The sequence below is a fragment of the Dama dama genome, chromosome 23 (genome assembly GCF_033118175.1).
Source record: "Dama dama isolate Ldn47 chromosome 23, ASM3311817v1, whole genome shotgun sequence".
Classification (NCBI taxonomy): domain Eukaryota; kingdom Metazoa; phylum Chordata; class Mammalia; order Artiodactyla; family Cervidae; genus Dama; species Dama dama.
In genome coordinates this window covers 52035769-52052307 of record NC_083703.1, presented here as the reverse complement: position 1 = coordinate 52052307, position 16539 = coordinate 52035769, and the positions used below count along the sequence as shown (strand labels likewise).

General features: G+C 38.7%; 1 protein-coding gene and 1 non-coding gene across 3 annotated transcripts in view; both read left to right on the top strand.

Moving 5' to 3' along the window:
- Positions 1-16539, top strand: part of ATRN (attractin) — a 187714-nt gene that overhangs the window by 27243 nt on the left and 143932 nt on the right. The gene's annotated exons all lie outside the window — the stretch shown is intronic.
- Positions 3920-3992, top strand: TRNAG-UCC (transfer RNA glycine (anticodon UCC)). The gene has a single exon. It is a non-coding gene; the product is annotated as a tRNA-Gly (tRNA).

Sequence of the window (16539 nt, the reverse complement as noted above, 5' to 3'; positions counted from 1 at the left end):
ACAGAGCCCAGGATTTGAGCAAAGGAATTGTCCCTTTTCTAGAGTCTTTCAAGGTAAATGATACATTATTTTTTACATATGAAAGTAATCCGTATTACTTTGTGGTAGTTTTGATTATCATTATGGATGGGTATAGTAGGATATCCTAAGCATGAAAGCATATAGCACTCATTTATAGTGATTACAGAGCATTATTGTTTTTAAATAATTATGACATGTGCTTAATCTGTTACATTTTAGGACTGTTAGTATAAATTTTCATGGTGAACTTTTCTCATTGTATGTTGACCTTAAAGAAGAATTAGATCAAAAATGTTTAACTAAAGATGAAACTTTAGAATGTAGAAATATTTTTACTATTGGTGTCAAAAATTTAGCCACTTACTTTACACCTAGAGATTCCAAGATTGTATGAGGAAGATTTGTTCTTAATTTGGAGTATGTATTAGACTCATTTGTAGAGCTGTTAAAGATGCAAATACTATGCTAAATCCTGTCTGAGATGTTAATGTTGCAGCCCTATCGTTCGTCATCTGTTTTCTCAGGCTCTGTGAGTGTTTTGATGGCTGCTCCAGCTGAGAACCCTATATCACAGATTTGGGCAGGAGCTAAACATGGTAGTGTATTTTGTTTCTTTGTGACAGCAGAGGCCAGAATACCAGTAGGTTGTTGATCTGTCCACTTCAGTGGGACCATTTGCATTTTTATGTCAACTTAAATTATGAAACAAAATTCAATAGCAAATTAGTCTTGGCTCAGATCATTAAGAGGACTGATGAAATAAAATATGGTATGTTCACACAATGGAGTACTATACATGGAAAGCTATGAAAAGGACTGAGGATAATCTCCACATCAGCTATGTGGTCATCTCAAGACTATATTGTTAAATGGAAAAAGCAAAGAGCAAAATAATGGCATTGTATGCTACTATTTTCCAAATAAAAGGGCTCTATAAATATATACACTTATATTTTTGTGTATATACATAGATGAATCAAAGGAATGATAAACCAAAAATTAAGGAAAATGGTTACTTTAAGGAAAGAGAAGGGAATGGGGTAGCAGAAACAGGTGTAGAACCTAGACATCTGAATGTACTTTGTGGTTTGTGTTTAAGAATCTTGCAAATATTTATTATAAACAAAAGTGAAATAAATTGAGAGAAAAAGGCAATTCCTAAAAATCAAATGGAAACAGGAACATGAATCTAAATGTATATCAAGTTTGAGGCTAAGCACATAGAGATTATATTCCCTGGTGGCTCAATCGATAAAGAAACCGCCTGCAATGCAGGAGACCTGGGTTCAATCCCTGGGTTGGGAAGATCTCCTGGAGAAGGGAATGACAACTCACTCCAGTATTCTCGTCTGGAGAATCCCATGAACAAGGGAGCCGGGAGGGCTGCAGTCCATGGGGTCCCAAAGAGTTGGACACGACTGAGGGACTAACACTTTTGCATGGAGACTGTTTCAAATGACTTTGAAGTGTAGTAAGTCAGACATTGGGCTTCCCTGGTGGCTCAGTGGTAAAGAAACCGCCTGCAATGCAGGAGATGCAGGTTTTATCTCTGGGTTGGGAGGATCACCTGAAGAATGAAATGGCAGCCCACTTCAATATTCTTGCCTGGAAAATCCCATGGACAGAGGAGCCTGGCTATCCATGGGATCACAAAAGAGTTGGACACGGCTTAGCAACTAAACAACAACAACCGTTTGGCTGTTTCTAGTGGGATATACTTCCAAGGACAAAAAACTGCGAAGATATCATAAACTGTTTTTTGTAATCATATAATTGGTAGTGATATTGATATTATTATTTTGCAGGTGTATATTATAAAGTAAACAAGTAAATACTTACATTGGATTGAGTCCCTAGATTTTTGAATGGGAAAGAGATATAATCAGAGAAGTTGGATAAGAATGTTAGGATCCTAAGTTTGAGTTGAAAATGTCAGTATGATCTCATGATGTATTTTTTTCCTTTTTAAAAATGTATTATTTCCTAATTCTCTCTCCTGAAAAATCTCAGAAAGCTCTCTCTTGGTAGCATTAAGCACTTCTGGTGCCAGACTGTTCTCTAAATAATACTTTTGTTACTAGACAGAACCTAGGGTACCATGGAAAAATGGCTTATTTCAGGTTGAAGTCAGAAAATATATAAGCCTGGAACATGTTATTGTATCACATAACAAGCTACTGGGGAGACTTCTGATTCTGTCAGTGACAGAATAGCTTTTTCTAAGCCAGAACTCTAGCTGAAAACTAGAAAATCTGGAAAAAAAATTTCTTTAACGGCTGTGAAGAGTGAGCAAGGCAAACAAGGACAGAGGGATGAGGCTAACTTTTGGTATAGCTTTCCTCATAGAGGGATTAGTTGATATGAGGCATGTAGCTAAGAGGTTGAGTGGAAAGTGGTGGTAGAGAGACTGAGATTCTAAGCAGAGTTTTGGGTCACTTCAGTTACTCAGTCGTGTCTGACTCTGGATCCTGTGGGCTGTAGCACGCCTGGCTTCCCTGTCCATCACCAACTCCTGGAGCTTGCTCAAACTCATGTCCATTGAGTTGGTGATGCCATCCAACCATCTCATCCTCTGTCGTCCCCTTCTGCTCCTATCTTCAATCTTTCCCAGCATCAGGATCTTTTCCAGTGAGTCATTTCTTCCCATCAGGTGGTCAAAGTATTGGAGTTTGAGCTTCAGCATCAGTCCTTCCAGTGAATATTCAGGACTGATTTCCTTTAGGATGGACTGGTTTGATCTCTTCGTATTCCAAGGGACGCTCAAGAGTCTTCTCTAGCACCGCAGTTCAAAAGCATCAATTCTTTGGCACTCAGCTTTATAGTCCAACTCTCACATCCATACAGGACTACTGAAAAAACCATAGCTTTGACTAGATGGACCTTTGTTGGCAAAGTAATGGCACTGCTTTTTAATATGCTGTCTAAGTTGGTCATAGCTTTTCTTCCAAGGAGCAAGGGTCTTTTAATTTCATGGCTGCAGTCACCATCTGCAGTCATTTTGGAGCCCAAGAAAATAAAGTCTCCCAGTGTTTCCATTGTTTCCCCATCTGTTTGCTATGAAGTGATGAGACTGGATGCCATGATCTTAGTTTTTGAATGTTGAGTTTTAAGCCAGCTTTTTCACTCTCCTCTTTCACCTTCATCAAGAGGCTCTTTAGTTCCTTTTTGTTTTCTGCCATGAGGTGGTGTCATCTGTGTATCTGAGGTTATTGATATTTCTCCCTGCAGTCTTGATTCCAACTTTTGTTTCATCCAGCCCAGCATTTCAGTTGATGTACTCTGCATATAAATTAAATAAACAAGGTGACAGTATACATCCTTGATGTACTCCTTTCCCAATTTGGAACCAGTCTTTTGTTCCATGTGCAGTTATAACTGTTGCTTCTTGACTTGCATACAGACTTCTCAGGAAGCAGGTAAGGTGGTCTGGTATTCCCATCTCTAAGAATTTTCCACAGTTCGTTGTGATCCACACAGTCAAAGGTGGTCATGCAGAATTGGGGGATGAAATTGGAGTTCAGAGCTTGCAAAGAAATAGGGCACTAGAAAACACCCCAGGCTTTTAGTTGGGAACCCTGAAGGATAGGCTGTACTTCATGCTTAAGGGTGAACTCAAAATAGATCAGCTCTCACAAAAAGCTGAAGCCAAGCTTTCAAATCACCTCAGTCCTTGATTGGATTAAGATCTGTTCCTAGCTTTGTTGCTTGCTGGAAGCAGATGTAAATCTTCTCTGGAGGAAGACAGTATCATCAGTCACTGATTCAGGTTATCTGTATAGTTTTTATATTCTTAGTGATAATATGAGATATATTTATGTGTAACTATATGTAATATATAGCATGGTAAATATTTACAAAGCTTAGTCTGTCATTCAATTAAAAAATAACCAGAGGGACTTCCCTGGTGGTTCAGTGGCTAAGACGCTGTGCTTCCAATGCAGGGGGCCTGGGTTCAAACCCTGGTCAGGGAACAAGATCCCATGTGCTGTAACTAAGACCTCATGCAGTCAAATAAATAAATTTAAAAAATAAAATAAATAAATAAAAAATAACCAGAAACATAACAATGAAAGAACTGAATGAAAATCAAAAGAGAAAATAGATAATTGTGAAGACTCATAGGGATACATCCAGGACAGATAAGATGGTATATACCCATTTTTCCCATATGTATCCAACTGTAAGTCCTGGAATTGGTGCAGAAGACAACCAAAGAACTGTGAATGGTCCTAGGAAGGTGAGCTGGTTTGGGACCATAGGACTGAAAGCCATAGGACATTTTGCATTTGCCCTGCAAAAGAAGGCTACCTAGATCTAGTGTTTCCTGAGTCCCTCTAACCTAGCAACAGAACACTTTCCAGGTAGTTTATGCTTCCCCCAGATCAGAGTCCCTCTCTAAACAGAGTCCCTCTGTAAACATCATGCAAATTTGATACCGTTGGCGAGGGGGATCAGTTATGAGCCCTCACTGAATATGAGTGCTGAGACGAAGCACACTCCTTCCCCACCTGTCCTGAGACTTCTTTCGCTGAGAGTTAGCAAGGCAGGTCGGCAGAACTGACAGGAGAGACTCTGCGGTAGCAAGCATTCTAGTCTGGGGAGCGTCTTTGTCCTTGAAGGCTTGGTATCCTCCCCAGCCCAGAGACCCCAGAGTGGGCACTGCTGGCAACAAGGACACAGCTCCAAGTGGCCTTGTCCGTAGTTCTCTGCCTGCGAAGGCCTGAGCTGCTTCTCCCAACCCAGGAGACACAGGGGCAGGTGGCTGGAGCTGGCAGGAGGGATCAGTTAAACAAGGGGGACATTCAGGGAACCCTCTTTGTGGGCTCAAACTTGCCTTTTCTACTCAGAGACACTGGGAAGCCGAGGGGCAACTTTGGGCCATCACAGCCTTTCCTCACCAAGAGAATCTTGGCTGCTTGGCTCAGGGAAACTCCTTTTGCCTGTCAGGTGGCGCCCCCAGGGACCAGCGGGAGTCTAGTGGCAACAGATAAACAAAGCAGGCCAAATAAGACCACAAAGGCTCTGAAAATTAACCTGTCATTTGAGCAGCAGCCCAGAAAAGTAGGCCAAGATCCACGTGCTAAAACTATACAGGGTGACGGTCTACTAAAATAAAAGATTTAATGTTAATAAGCCCCTATATTAGTGATGTGTAACATGCTAGACAGAACGTTCAAGATACAATAGAAAATCACTCGTTCTATCAATAACAAAAGAAACTGCAACTAGAATCAGAAAAGATAACAAACACCAAAACGATGAATCAGATGTTGGAATTTTCTGAGAATTTCAAACTAGCTGTTATATAAATGCTTTAAAATCAGTTAAAAATGTCTTGAAACAAATAAAAAATTCTTAGCAACATACCAAATAAAATTCATTAGAATGAAATTTAAAATGACATTTGAGAGACCCAAATGAAAATTTGAGAACTGAAAAAGACAGTAACAGCAACAGCAGAAAAAGTGGCTGGATGGGCTCAATAGTGGAGTGACAATCATTAATAGATGGTAGAATCATTGGACTTGAGAACAAAATCATAGAAGTCACCCAGTCTAAACAGAAAGTGGACTAGAAAAAATGATCTATGGGACAAAAGATACAGCATTTATGTGATTGAAGTCCCAGAAGGAAAAGGGAAAGAGGATGAGGCTGAAAGAATATTTGAAAGAAATATGGCTGAAAAGTTACCAAATATGACAAAAGAAACAAATCTACAGACCAAAGAAACTGCAAATCACAGACAGCATAAACCCAAGGAAATCTATACCACACGTGTCTTAATTAAACTGTTAAAATCTAAAGGCACAGATGTATGTCTCAGGAAACTCAAGCAGGGGCTCTTTATCAACCTGGAGGGGTGGGGTGGGGAGGGAGATGGGAGGGACATTCAAGAGGGAGGGGATATATATACACACACATATATACCTATGGCTGATTCATGTTGAGGTTTGACAGAAAACAACAAAATTCTGTAAAGCAATTATCCTTCAGTTAAAAAATAAATTTTAAAAAATATCTAAAGGCACAGGATACAAGATTAAAATACAGAAGTCAGTTGCTTTCCTGTATATCAGCAATGAAGAGATAGAATTTGAATTCAGAAAAAAATGCCATTTATATCAGTATTATCAAAAGTGAAATATTTAAGTATGCGTCTAACAATATATATATATATAAGATCTGTGTGAAGAAATCTACAAAACTCTGATGAACCAAATCAAAGAACTAAATAAATGGAGAGATGTTACCTGTGGATAGAGAGATTCAATCTTGTCAGGATATCACTTCCCAACTTTACCTATAAATTCAGTGTAATCCCATTCAGAATTTTAGCAAATTATTTTGTGAATATCAAAAAACTGATTCTAAAGTTTATATTGCAAAATAAGAAACCCAGATTAACCAACACAGGATTAAAGGAGGAGAGCAAAGTTGGAAGGCTGATGCTACCTGATAGCAAAGCTTACTGGAAAGCACCAGTGGTACCATCAGAAATTGTGGTATTGGTGAAAGAATAGACAAATAGATAAGTGGAACAGAATAGAGGGCCAGAAACCTGAAGGCAAAGAAAAGAAGTCTTCAAAGTGGACAGATAGAAATGATGCAGTTATCTGTGGGAAATAACCAACCAATTCAAATAACAGTAGATTTCTCATCTGAAACCATGGGTGCCAGTAGAAGTGGCACAATATTTAAAATGCTGAAATAAAAATTGTCCATTGTGAATTCTGTATCTGGCACAGTTGTCACTCAGGAATTAAATGGAAATAAAAACATTCTCAGATGATGAAAACCTAAACGAAGTTGTTGCTAGCAGTCCTAAAGAAATAATAAGAGATCAAATCTTGGAGCATTCGGAAAGAAGAAGGAACAATGAAGAGAGCAATAGAAGGAACAAATGGATGCTTGTAATCCTTTTCTTCCTGAGTTTTAGCAGTCATATTTGATGATTGAATCAAAAACATAGAACTATCTGAGACTAAATGTGATGATACTTAAGATAGTAAAGATAAAGGACTTAAATGAAAGTGAGGTTTCCATATTTCATTCAAAATAGTAAAATGTTATTACCAGGTTTTGTTTTTCAGTTGCCAAATCGTGTCTGACTCTTCGCGACCCATTGGACTGCAGCATACCAAGTTCATATGTCCTTCACTATCTCCTGGAGTTTGCTCAAATTCATGTCTGTTGAGCCTGTCTAACCATCTCTTCATCTCCCTCCCCTTATCCTTTTGCCTTTAATCCTTCCCAGCAACAGGGTTTTTTTTTTTCCAGTGAGTCAACTCTTCACATCAGCTGGCCAAAGGATTGGATCTGGAGCTTCAGCATCAGTCCTTCCAATGAATATTCAGGGTTGCTGTCCTTTAGAATTAACTGGTTTGATCTCCTTGCTGTCCAAGGGACTCACAAGAGTCCATTCTAGCACCACAATTTGAAAGTATCAGTTCTTTGGCACTAAGCCTACTTTATGGTCTGACTCTCACATTGTTACATGACTACTGGAAAAAACATATTTTTGACTATATGAACCTTTCTCAGCGAAGTGTTATCTTTGCTTTTTAATATGCTGTCTAGGTTTGTCAAAGCTTTCTTTTCAAGGAGCAAGCATCTTTTAATTTCATGGCACCATCCCCAGTGACTTTGGAGCCCACGAAAATAAAATCTATCACTGCTTCCAATTTTTCCCCTTCTATTTGCCATGGAGTGGTGGAACCAGATGCCATGATCTTAGTTTTTTAAATGTTGAGTTTTGAGCCAGCTTTTTCACTGTCCTCTTTCACCCTCATCGAGAGGCTTTTTAATTCCTTTTCAGTTTCTAACGTTTGAGTGATATCATCTGCATATGAGTTTATTGATATTTCTCCCGGCAATCTTGATTCCAGCTTGTGCTTTATCCAGCCCAGGATTTCATATGATGTACTCTGCATAGAAGTTAAATAAGCAGGGTGATAATATACAGCTTTGTCGTACACCTTCCCCAATTTTGAACCAGTCTGTTGTTCCATGTCCGGTTCTAACTGTTGCTTCTTGACCCACATACAGATTTCTCAGAAGACAGGTAAGATGGTCCCATCTATAAGAATTGTCCATACTTTGTTGTGATCCACACAGTGAAGCAGAAGTAGATGTTTTCCTGAAATTCTCTTGCTTTATTCATGATCCAGTGAATGTTAGCAATTTGATCTCTGGTTCCTCTGTCTCTTTGAATCCCAGCTGTGTATCTTGAAGTTCTGAGTTTACACTGCTAAAGTCTAGCTTGAAGGATTTTGAGTATAACCCTGCTGGCATGTAAAATGAGCACAATTGTATGGTAGTTTGAACATTCTTTGGCATTGCCTTTCTTTGGGATTGGAATGAAAGCTGATCTTTTCCAGTCCTCTGGCCACTGCTGGGTTTTCCAAATTTGCTGGCATGTTGAATGCAGCACTTTCACAGTATCATCTTTTAGAATTTTAAATAGCTGAGCTGGAATTCCATCACCTCCACTAACTTTGTAGTAATGCTTCCCAAGGCCTACTTAACTCCACAATCCAGGATGTCTGGCACCAGGTAAATGACTGCACCATCATTGTCATCCAGGTCATTAAGACCTTTCTTGTATAATTCTTCTATGTCTTCTTGCCACCTCTTCTTAATCTCTTCTGTTAGGTCTTTACTGTTTCTTTCCTTTATTGTGCCCATCCTTGCATGAAATGTTCCCTTGATATCTCCAATTTTCTTGAAGAGGACTCTCAGTTCAGTTCAGTTGCTCAGTGGTGTCCGACTCTGCGACCCCATGGACTGCAGCATGCCAGGCCTCCCTGTCTATCACCAACTCCTGGAGCTTGCTCAAACTCATGTCCATTGAGTCGGTGATGCCATCCAACCATCTTATCCTCTGTTGTCCCCTCTGGAGGCTTGGGTTGAAAGTTTGGCCTCAGGCCAAACAACAAGGAGGGAACACAGCCCCACCCATCAACAGAAAATTGGATTAAAGATTTACTGAGCATGGCCCCGCCCCTCAGAATAAGAACCGGTTTCCCCCACAGTCAGTCTCTCCAACGTCTGGAAGCTTCCATAAGCCTCTTATCCTTATTCATCAGAGGACAGACAGAATGAAAACCACAGTCACAGAAACCTAACCAAACTAATCACATGGATCACAGCCTTGCTTGTCTAACTCAATGAAACTGTGAACCATGCTGTGTAGGTCCTCCCAGGACAGACAGGTCATGGTGGAGAGTTCTGTAAAAACGTGGTCCAGTGGAGAAGGGAGTGGCGAACCACTTCAATATTCTTTCCTTGAGAACCCCATGAACAGTATGAAAAGGCAAAAAGAAGAGAACTCTAGTCTTCCCCATTCTATTGTTTTCCTCTATTTCTTTGCATTGTTCATTTAAGAAGGCCTTCTTCAATGTATGACAAAAACCACTACAATATTGTAAAGTAATTAGCCTCCAACTAATAAAAATAAATGGAAAAAAAAAAAGGCCTTCTTATCTCTCCTTGCTATTCTCTGGAACTCTACATTCAGTTGGGTATATTTTTCCCTTTCTCCCTTGCCTTTGGTTCTCTTTTTTACTCAGCTATTTGTAAAAGCCTCCTCAGACAACCACTTTGTCTTGGATTTTTTTTCCTTTGGGATGGTTTTGGTCATTGCCTCCTGTATAGTGTTATGGACCTCAGTCCATAGTTCTTCAGGTTCTGTCTACGAGACCTAATCCCCTGAATCTATTCGTCACCTCCACTGTATAATCACAAGGGGTTTGATTTAGGTCATATCTGAATGGTCTAGTGGTTTTCCCCTACTTTCTTCAATTTTTGCAACAATGAGCTGGTGATCTGAGCCAGTCAGCTCCGGGTCTTGTTTTTACTGACTTTATAGAGCTTCTCCATCTTGGCAGCAAAAAACATAATCTGATTTTGGTATTGAGCATCTGGTGATGTCAATGTGTAGAATCATCTGTGTTGTTGGAAAAGGGTGTTTGCTATGACCAGTGTGTTCTCTTAACAAAACTGTGTTAGCCTTTGCCTTCATTTTATACTCCAAGGCCAAACTTGCCTATTTTTCCGAGTTTCTCTTGACTTGGTACTTTTGCATTCCAGTCCCATGATGGAAAGGACATCTTTTTGGTGCTAGTTCTAGAAAGTTTTGTAGGTCTTAAGAGAACTGGTGAGCTTCAGCTTCTTTGCCGTTAGTGGTTATGGCATAGACATCGATTACGGTGATGTTGAATGGTTTGCCTTGGAAATGAACTGAGGCCGTTCTGTCATTTTTAGGATTGCATTCAAGTACTGCATTTCAGACTATTTTGTTGATTATGAGGGCTACTCCATTTCTTCCAAGGGATTCTTGCCCACAGTAGTATTAATAGTTATAATGGTCATCTTAATTAAATTCACCCATTCCTGTCCATTTTAGTTCAGTGATTCCTAATATGTTGATGCTCACTCTTTCATCTCCTGCTTGACCACCTCCAATTTACCTGATTCAATGGATCTAACATTCTAGGTTCCTGTGCAATATTGTTGTGTACAGCATCGGACTTTACTTTCACCACCAGACACATCCACAACTGAGCATCATTTCCACCTTGGCCTAGCCTCTTCATTCTTTCTGGAGCTACTAGTAATTGCCGTCTGCTCTTCCCCAGTCTCATATTGGACACCTTCCGACCTGGGGGATCATCTTTCGGTATCAAATCTTTTTGCCTTTACATAGTGTTCATGAGGTCCTCCAGGCAAGAATACTGGAGTGGGTTGCCATTTCCTTCTCCAGTGGACCACATTTGTTAGAACTCTTCACCATAACTTGTCCATCTTGGATGGCCCTGCACAGCATGCCTCATAGCTTCATGGAGTTATGCCAGTCCTTTTGCCACAAGGCTGTGGTCTATGAAAGGGTATCAGTAGTTACCATAGGTATAATAATTACCTTAAATATAAAAGCAAATTGGATAAAAAATATGACCAAGTTATGCAGCTTGTGGGAAAGTCACTTCAAGTTCAAAAGTGTAGGTAAGTGGAGAGCAAGAGGATAGAAAAACTCTAACATATAAACATTACTTTTAAAAAGAGCAGGAATGGCTTTACCAATACTTGATAGGTTAGATTTTAGAGTATAGGAAATTACCAGAAACGGAGAGATATTACATAAAGATAAAAAATAACAGTTAACCATTGGCAAGGATTAAGAATAGGGAGTGTATAAAGAAGATAGGAGAGGAATGTGAGGAAGCCTTGTATTGTTAGAACTGTCTGTCTTGACTGGTGGTGGATACATGAATACACAGGTGACAAAATTATATAGAACTTACACACCCACATGTACACACATGAGTATAAGTAAAACTGGAAATCTGAATAAGATAGATTTATCAATGTAGTTCTGAAGAATATCCCCATTTGAGGAAACTGGGCAAAGTGTACAAGGAATCACTGCATTGACTGTATATGAATACATTATTTCAACTAAAATTTAAATTATTTTTTTAAAGGCTCAGGGAGACTAAAAGACGTGACAACTAAACATGCTTTTGTTTCATGTTTTCTCATGGTTAGATTCAGACTACACTTCCTTGGCCAGGATGCTGCTTGGGTGCGGAGGGGTAGCCTTAGGTGTTACTTCTAGAGGCATATAGTGCCTGTCTGTCCCTTACTTTTTATATAAATTTCATTTTCCTTTATGAGGTATTATTTTCCCACTAATTCTTCCTAAAACTATTAAGTAGTATTGGGGAGACACTTTATAAGACTCTGCACATAGCCTGCTCCACATCAGATTTTCTTCCAGCTTTTTACATCTATGATGTTAAGAATAACTAATATTCCTCACTCAGTAGTTAACAAAAGAAAGATTTGAAAACACTTGGCCTAATTGACATATAGAGAATAGTGCACTATACAGTGATTGTATTCTTCTAATGTTCATTAATTGAAGAAAAAAAATCACTCTGGTAATTTGAAAATATTTCAAACTGAATTATAATGAATATATTTTATCTTAAAGTTTGAGGATACCACTAGTGCCTTGCTGAGAATGAAAGTTACAACTTTAAATGCATATATTAAAAAAGAAGTTTGAATTAGTGGTCTAAATTATCAACTCAGAAAAATAGTAAAAACACTTCAAAATATACTAGAAAGTTATGAGAATGAAATTGATAAGAGAGAAGTTTATTTAATATGAAAGATATAATTAGAGCAGTTTAATGAAGATAAGCATTAAAAGACTAGTAAAATTGATAAACTGCTAGAGAGGTTGATAAAGAGAAACTGCTAGAGAGGTTGATAAAGAGAAAGAAAATAGAAATTACTGATAACAGTGATGATAAAGGGACCATCACTATAGATCCTTATCATACGAGGATATTATTAAGTTTATTCCAATAAATTTAGAAGAATATAGATGAAATGGCAAACTCTAGTAAAACTAACTTACTAAAAAGAAAACTTCAGGCCCAGATGGCTTCAATAGTGAATTCTTGTAAAATAGCAGCAGTGTTACACAGACTCTTCTATGCCTAAGGAAGTGAAATTCCTTGTTTTTATGCATCCAGCATACGTTTGTCGTCAAAACCTGATAAGGGATGGACATAGCAGGTCAGTCTAACTTACCAAACATATTAAAAAAAACAAAATATTTGCAAACTGTTTTCAGCAAAATATAAAAAGAATAATGACCAAGTTGGGTTTATTTGAGAAATTAAAGTAGATATAACAGAATAAATGAGAAGAACCAAATGATCATTTCATTAGATGGACAGTTCTTTTTTTTTTTTTTTTGGACCGTTCTTTTAAGAAATAGAGTACAGTACTCATTAGTGGTTAAAAAAATTGTTTGAAGGATGGAAAAATACTTTCTTAATATGGTAAAGATTTCATAAAAGAGAACTTAGGGTAAATATCACAGTGTATGGTGAAATAGTGAAAGCTTTCCCCTGAGATAGGGAACAAGACAGGGATATTTACCATCACCAGTTCTTTTTCATTGTAGTAATGGCGATCTTAATCAGTTGCAATAAGATAAGAAAATAATAAAATATAATAAAAACATTAGAAAGGAAAAAAATGAAATAGTCATTTTTTGTAGGGAATATGTCTGTATTGGTCATAGCTTTTGCCTAAGATAACCAGGAGAATCATGTTCCCATCGTAGAGAGGAAAATTTTTTTCGTTAAAAATATATATAGGTGGCATTTAAATCTTTGGAGACAATTTGAGATCAGCTTACCTAGTTAGTTTAGGTTGAGGAGCAGACTGAGATTGGAGCCTTGGGGCATTCCTACAATTAGATACTGGGAAAAGCAGTTGGACTTTTTAAAGGGGACTGAGAAGAAGCTGCCTGTGAGTCCAGAGTATAGGGTTTGGTTAACCAAGTGGAGAAAGTGTTTTAAGAAAGAGGGAGGTGCCCAATTTCAAACTATATATACTGTGAAGCTGTGGTAATAGAACAGTGTGGTACTTGCACAAAAATAGACGCATAGATCAGTGAAACAGAATAGAACCCAGAAATGCACCCATACTTACATAGGCAATTATCTATGATAAAGGAAGCAGTAATGTACAATGGGGAAAAACAGCCTCTTTAATAAATGGTATTACATGATGAAAACTGTGCAGTTATATGCAAAAGGATCAAACTGGCCTACTGTCACACCATGCACAAAAATAAATTCAAAATGGAGTAAAGACTTAAATATAAGACACAAAACCATAAAAATTTTACAAGGAAACATAGGCAGTATGTTCTTTGACATTAATCTTAGTTTTTTTTTTTTTTTTTTGGATATGTCTCCTTAGGCAAGGGAAGCAAAAGCAAAAATAAACAGATTGGACTACATCAATCTAAAGATCTTTTGCACAGTGAAGGAAACTATCAAGAAAACAAAAAGGCCACCTACTGAATAAGAACATATTCACATATGGTATTTTCAATATGGGATTAATATCCAAAATATACAAAGAACTCATACAGCTCAACATGAAAAAACAACGTGACTGAAAAATGGGTCAGTTCAGTTCAGTCGCTCAGTCCTGTCCAACTCTTTGGGAACCCATGGACTGCAGCACATCAGGCCTCCCTGTCCATCACCAGCTCCCAGAATTTACTCAAACTTATGTCCATCGAGTCGGTGATGCCATCCAACCATCTCGTCCTCTGTCGTCCCCTTCTCCCGCCTTCACAGCATCAGGGTCTTTTCCAATGAGTCAGTTCTTCGCATCAGGCTGCCAAAGTATTGGAGTTTCAGCTTCAGCATCAGTCCTTCCAATGAATATTCAGGACTGATTTCCTTGAGGATGGATTGATTGGAGCTCCTTGCTGTCCAGGGGACTCTGAAGAGTCTTCTCCAGCACCATAGTTCAAAAGCATCAATTCTTCGGTGCTCAGCTCTCTTTGTAGTCCAACTCTCACATCCATACATGACTGCTGGAAAAGCCATAGCTTTGACTAGATGGACCTTTGTTGGCAAAGTAATGTCTCTACTTTTTAATATGCTCTCTAGGTTGGTCATAACTTTTCTTCCAAGGAGCAAGCGTCTTTTAATTTCATAGTTGCAGTCACTATCTGCAGTGATTTTGGACCCCCCAAAAATAAAGTCTGTCACTTTTTTCACTGTTTCCCCATCTGTTTGCCATGAAGAAAAATGGGTGGAGGATCTAAATAAACAGTTGTCCAAAGAAAGTATGCAGATCGCCAGTGGCACATGAAGAGATGCTTAACATCAGGTAAATGCAAATCAGAATCACAGTGAGCTATCACCTCACACTGGTCAAAAATGACTATTTTAAAAAAGACAACAAATGACAAGAACTGTTGAGGATGTGGAGAAGAGGGAACCCTGTACACTGTTGGTGGGAATATGAATTGTTGCCGCCACTGTGGCAAACAGTATATTGTTCAGTCTCTCAGTTGTTTCCGACTCTTTTCGACCCTATGGATTGCAGCATGCCAGGCTTCCTTGTCCTTTACCACCTCGCAGAGCTTGCTCAAACTCATGTCCATTTAGCCGATGATGCCATCCAACCATGTCATCCTCTGTCACCTCTTCTCTTCTTGCCCTCAATCTTTCCCAGTGTCAGGGTCTTTTCTAATGAGTCTGCTCTTTACATCAGGTGGCCAGAATATTGTAGCTTCAGCATCAACATCAGTCCCTGCGATGAATATTCAGGATTGATTTCCATTAATACTGACTGGTTTGATCTCCTTGCAGTCCAAGGGACTCTCAGAAGTCTTCTCCAACACCACGGTTCAAAAGCATCAATTCTTTGGTGTTCAACCTTCTTTATGGTCCAACTCTCATGGGCATACATGACTAGTGGAAAAACCATAGCTTTGACTATTTGGACCTCTGTCAACAAAGTAATGTCTCTGATTTTTAATACACTGTTTAGGTTTGTCATAGCTTTTCTTTCAAGGATCAAGCATCTTTTAATTTCATGGCTGTAGTCACGGTCCGCAATGATTTTGGAGCCCAAGAAAATAAAGTCTGTCACTGTTTCCATTGTTTCCTCATCTATTTGCCATGAAGTGATGGGACCAGATGCCATGATCTTAGTTTTCTGAATGTTGAGCTTTAACCCAACTTTTTCACTTTCCTCTTTCACCTTCACCAGGGGGCTCTTTAGTTCCTCTTTGCTTTCTGCCATAAGGGTGGTGTCATCTGCATATCTGAGGTTATTGATATTTCTCCTGGCAATCCTGATTCCAGCTTTTTCTTCATCCAGCCTGGCATTTTGCATGATGTATTCTGCATAGAAGTTAAATAAGCAGGGTGACAGTATACAGCCTTGATGTACTCCTTTATCAATTGTGAACCAGTCTGTTGTTGTTTTTGCAGTTCTAACTTGCTTCTTGACCTGCATACAGGCCTCTCAGGAGACAGGAAAGGTGGTCTGGTATTTCCATCTCTTGAAGAATTTTCCACATTTTGTTGTGATTCATACAGTCAAAGGCTTTGGTGTAGTCAGTAAAGCAGGAGTAGATGTTTTTCTGGAATTCTCTTCCTTTTTCTATTATTCAACGGATGTTGGCTGTTTGATCTCTGACTCCTCTGTCTTTTCTAAATCCAGCTTGAACATGTGGAAGTTCTCCGTTCACATACTGTTGAAACCTAGCTTGGAGAATTTTCAGCATTACTTTGCTAGCATGTGAAATGAGTGCAATTGTGTGGCAGTTTGAACATTCTTTGGCATTGCCCTTCTTTGGGATTGGAATGAAAACTGAAAACAGTTTGTAGACTCCCCAAAAGTTAAAAATAGACTACTATATGGTCCAGCAGTTCTACTTCTGGGTATTTAGCCAAATGAAAGAAAACACCAGTTAGCAATATTTACAATACAAAATACAAATTTACAATACAAAAATACAGCAATATTTACAATAGCCAAGATATGGAAGCAACCTAAGTGCCCATCAATAGATGAATGGATAAAGATGTGGCATGTATGTATATTGTGTGTATGTGTGTTCAGTCCGAGTCTTTGTGACCCATGGACTGTAGCCCACCAGGTTCCTCTGTCCATGGAATTTTC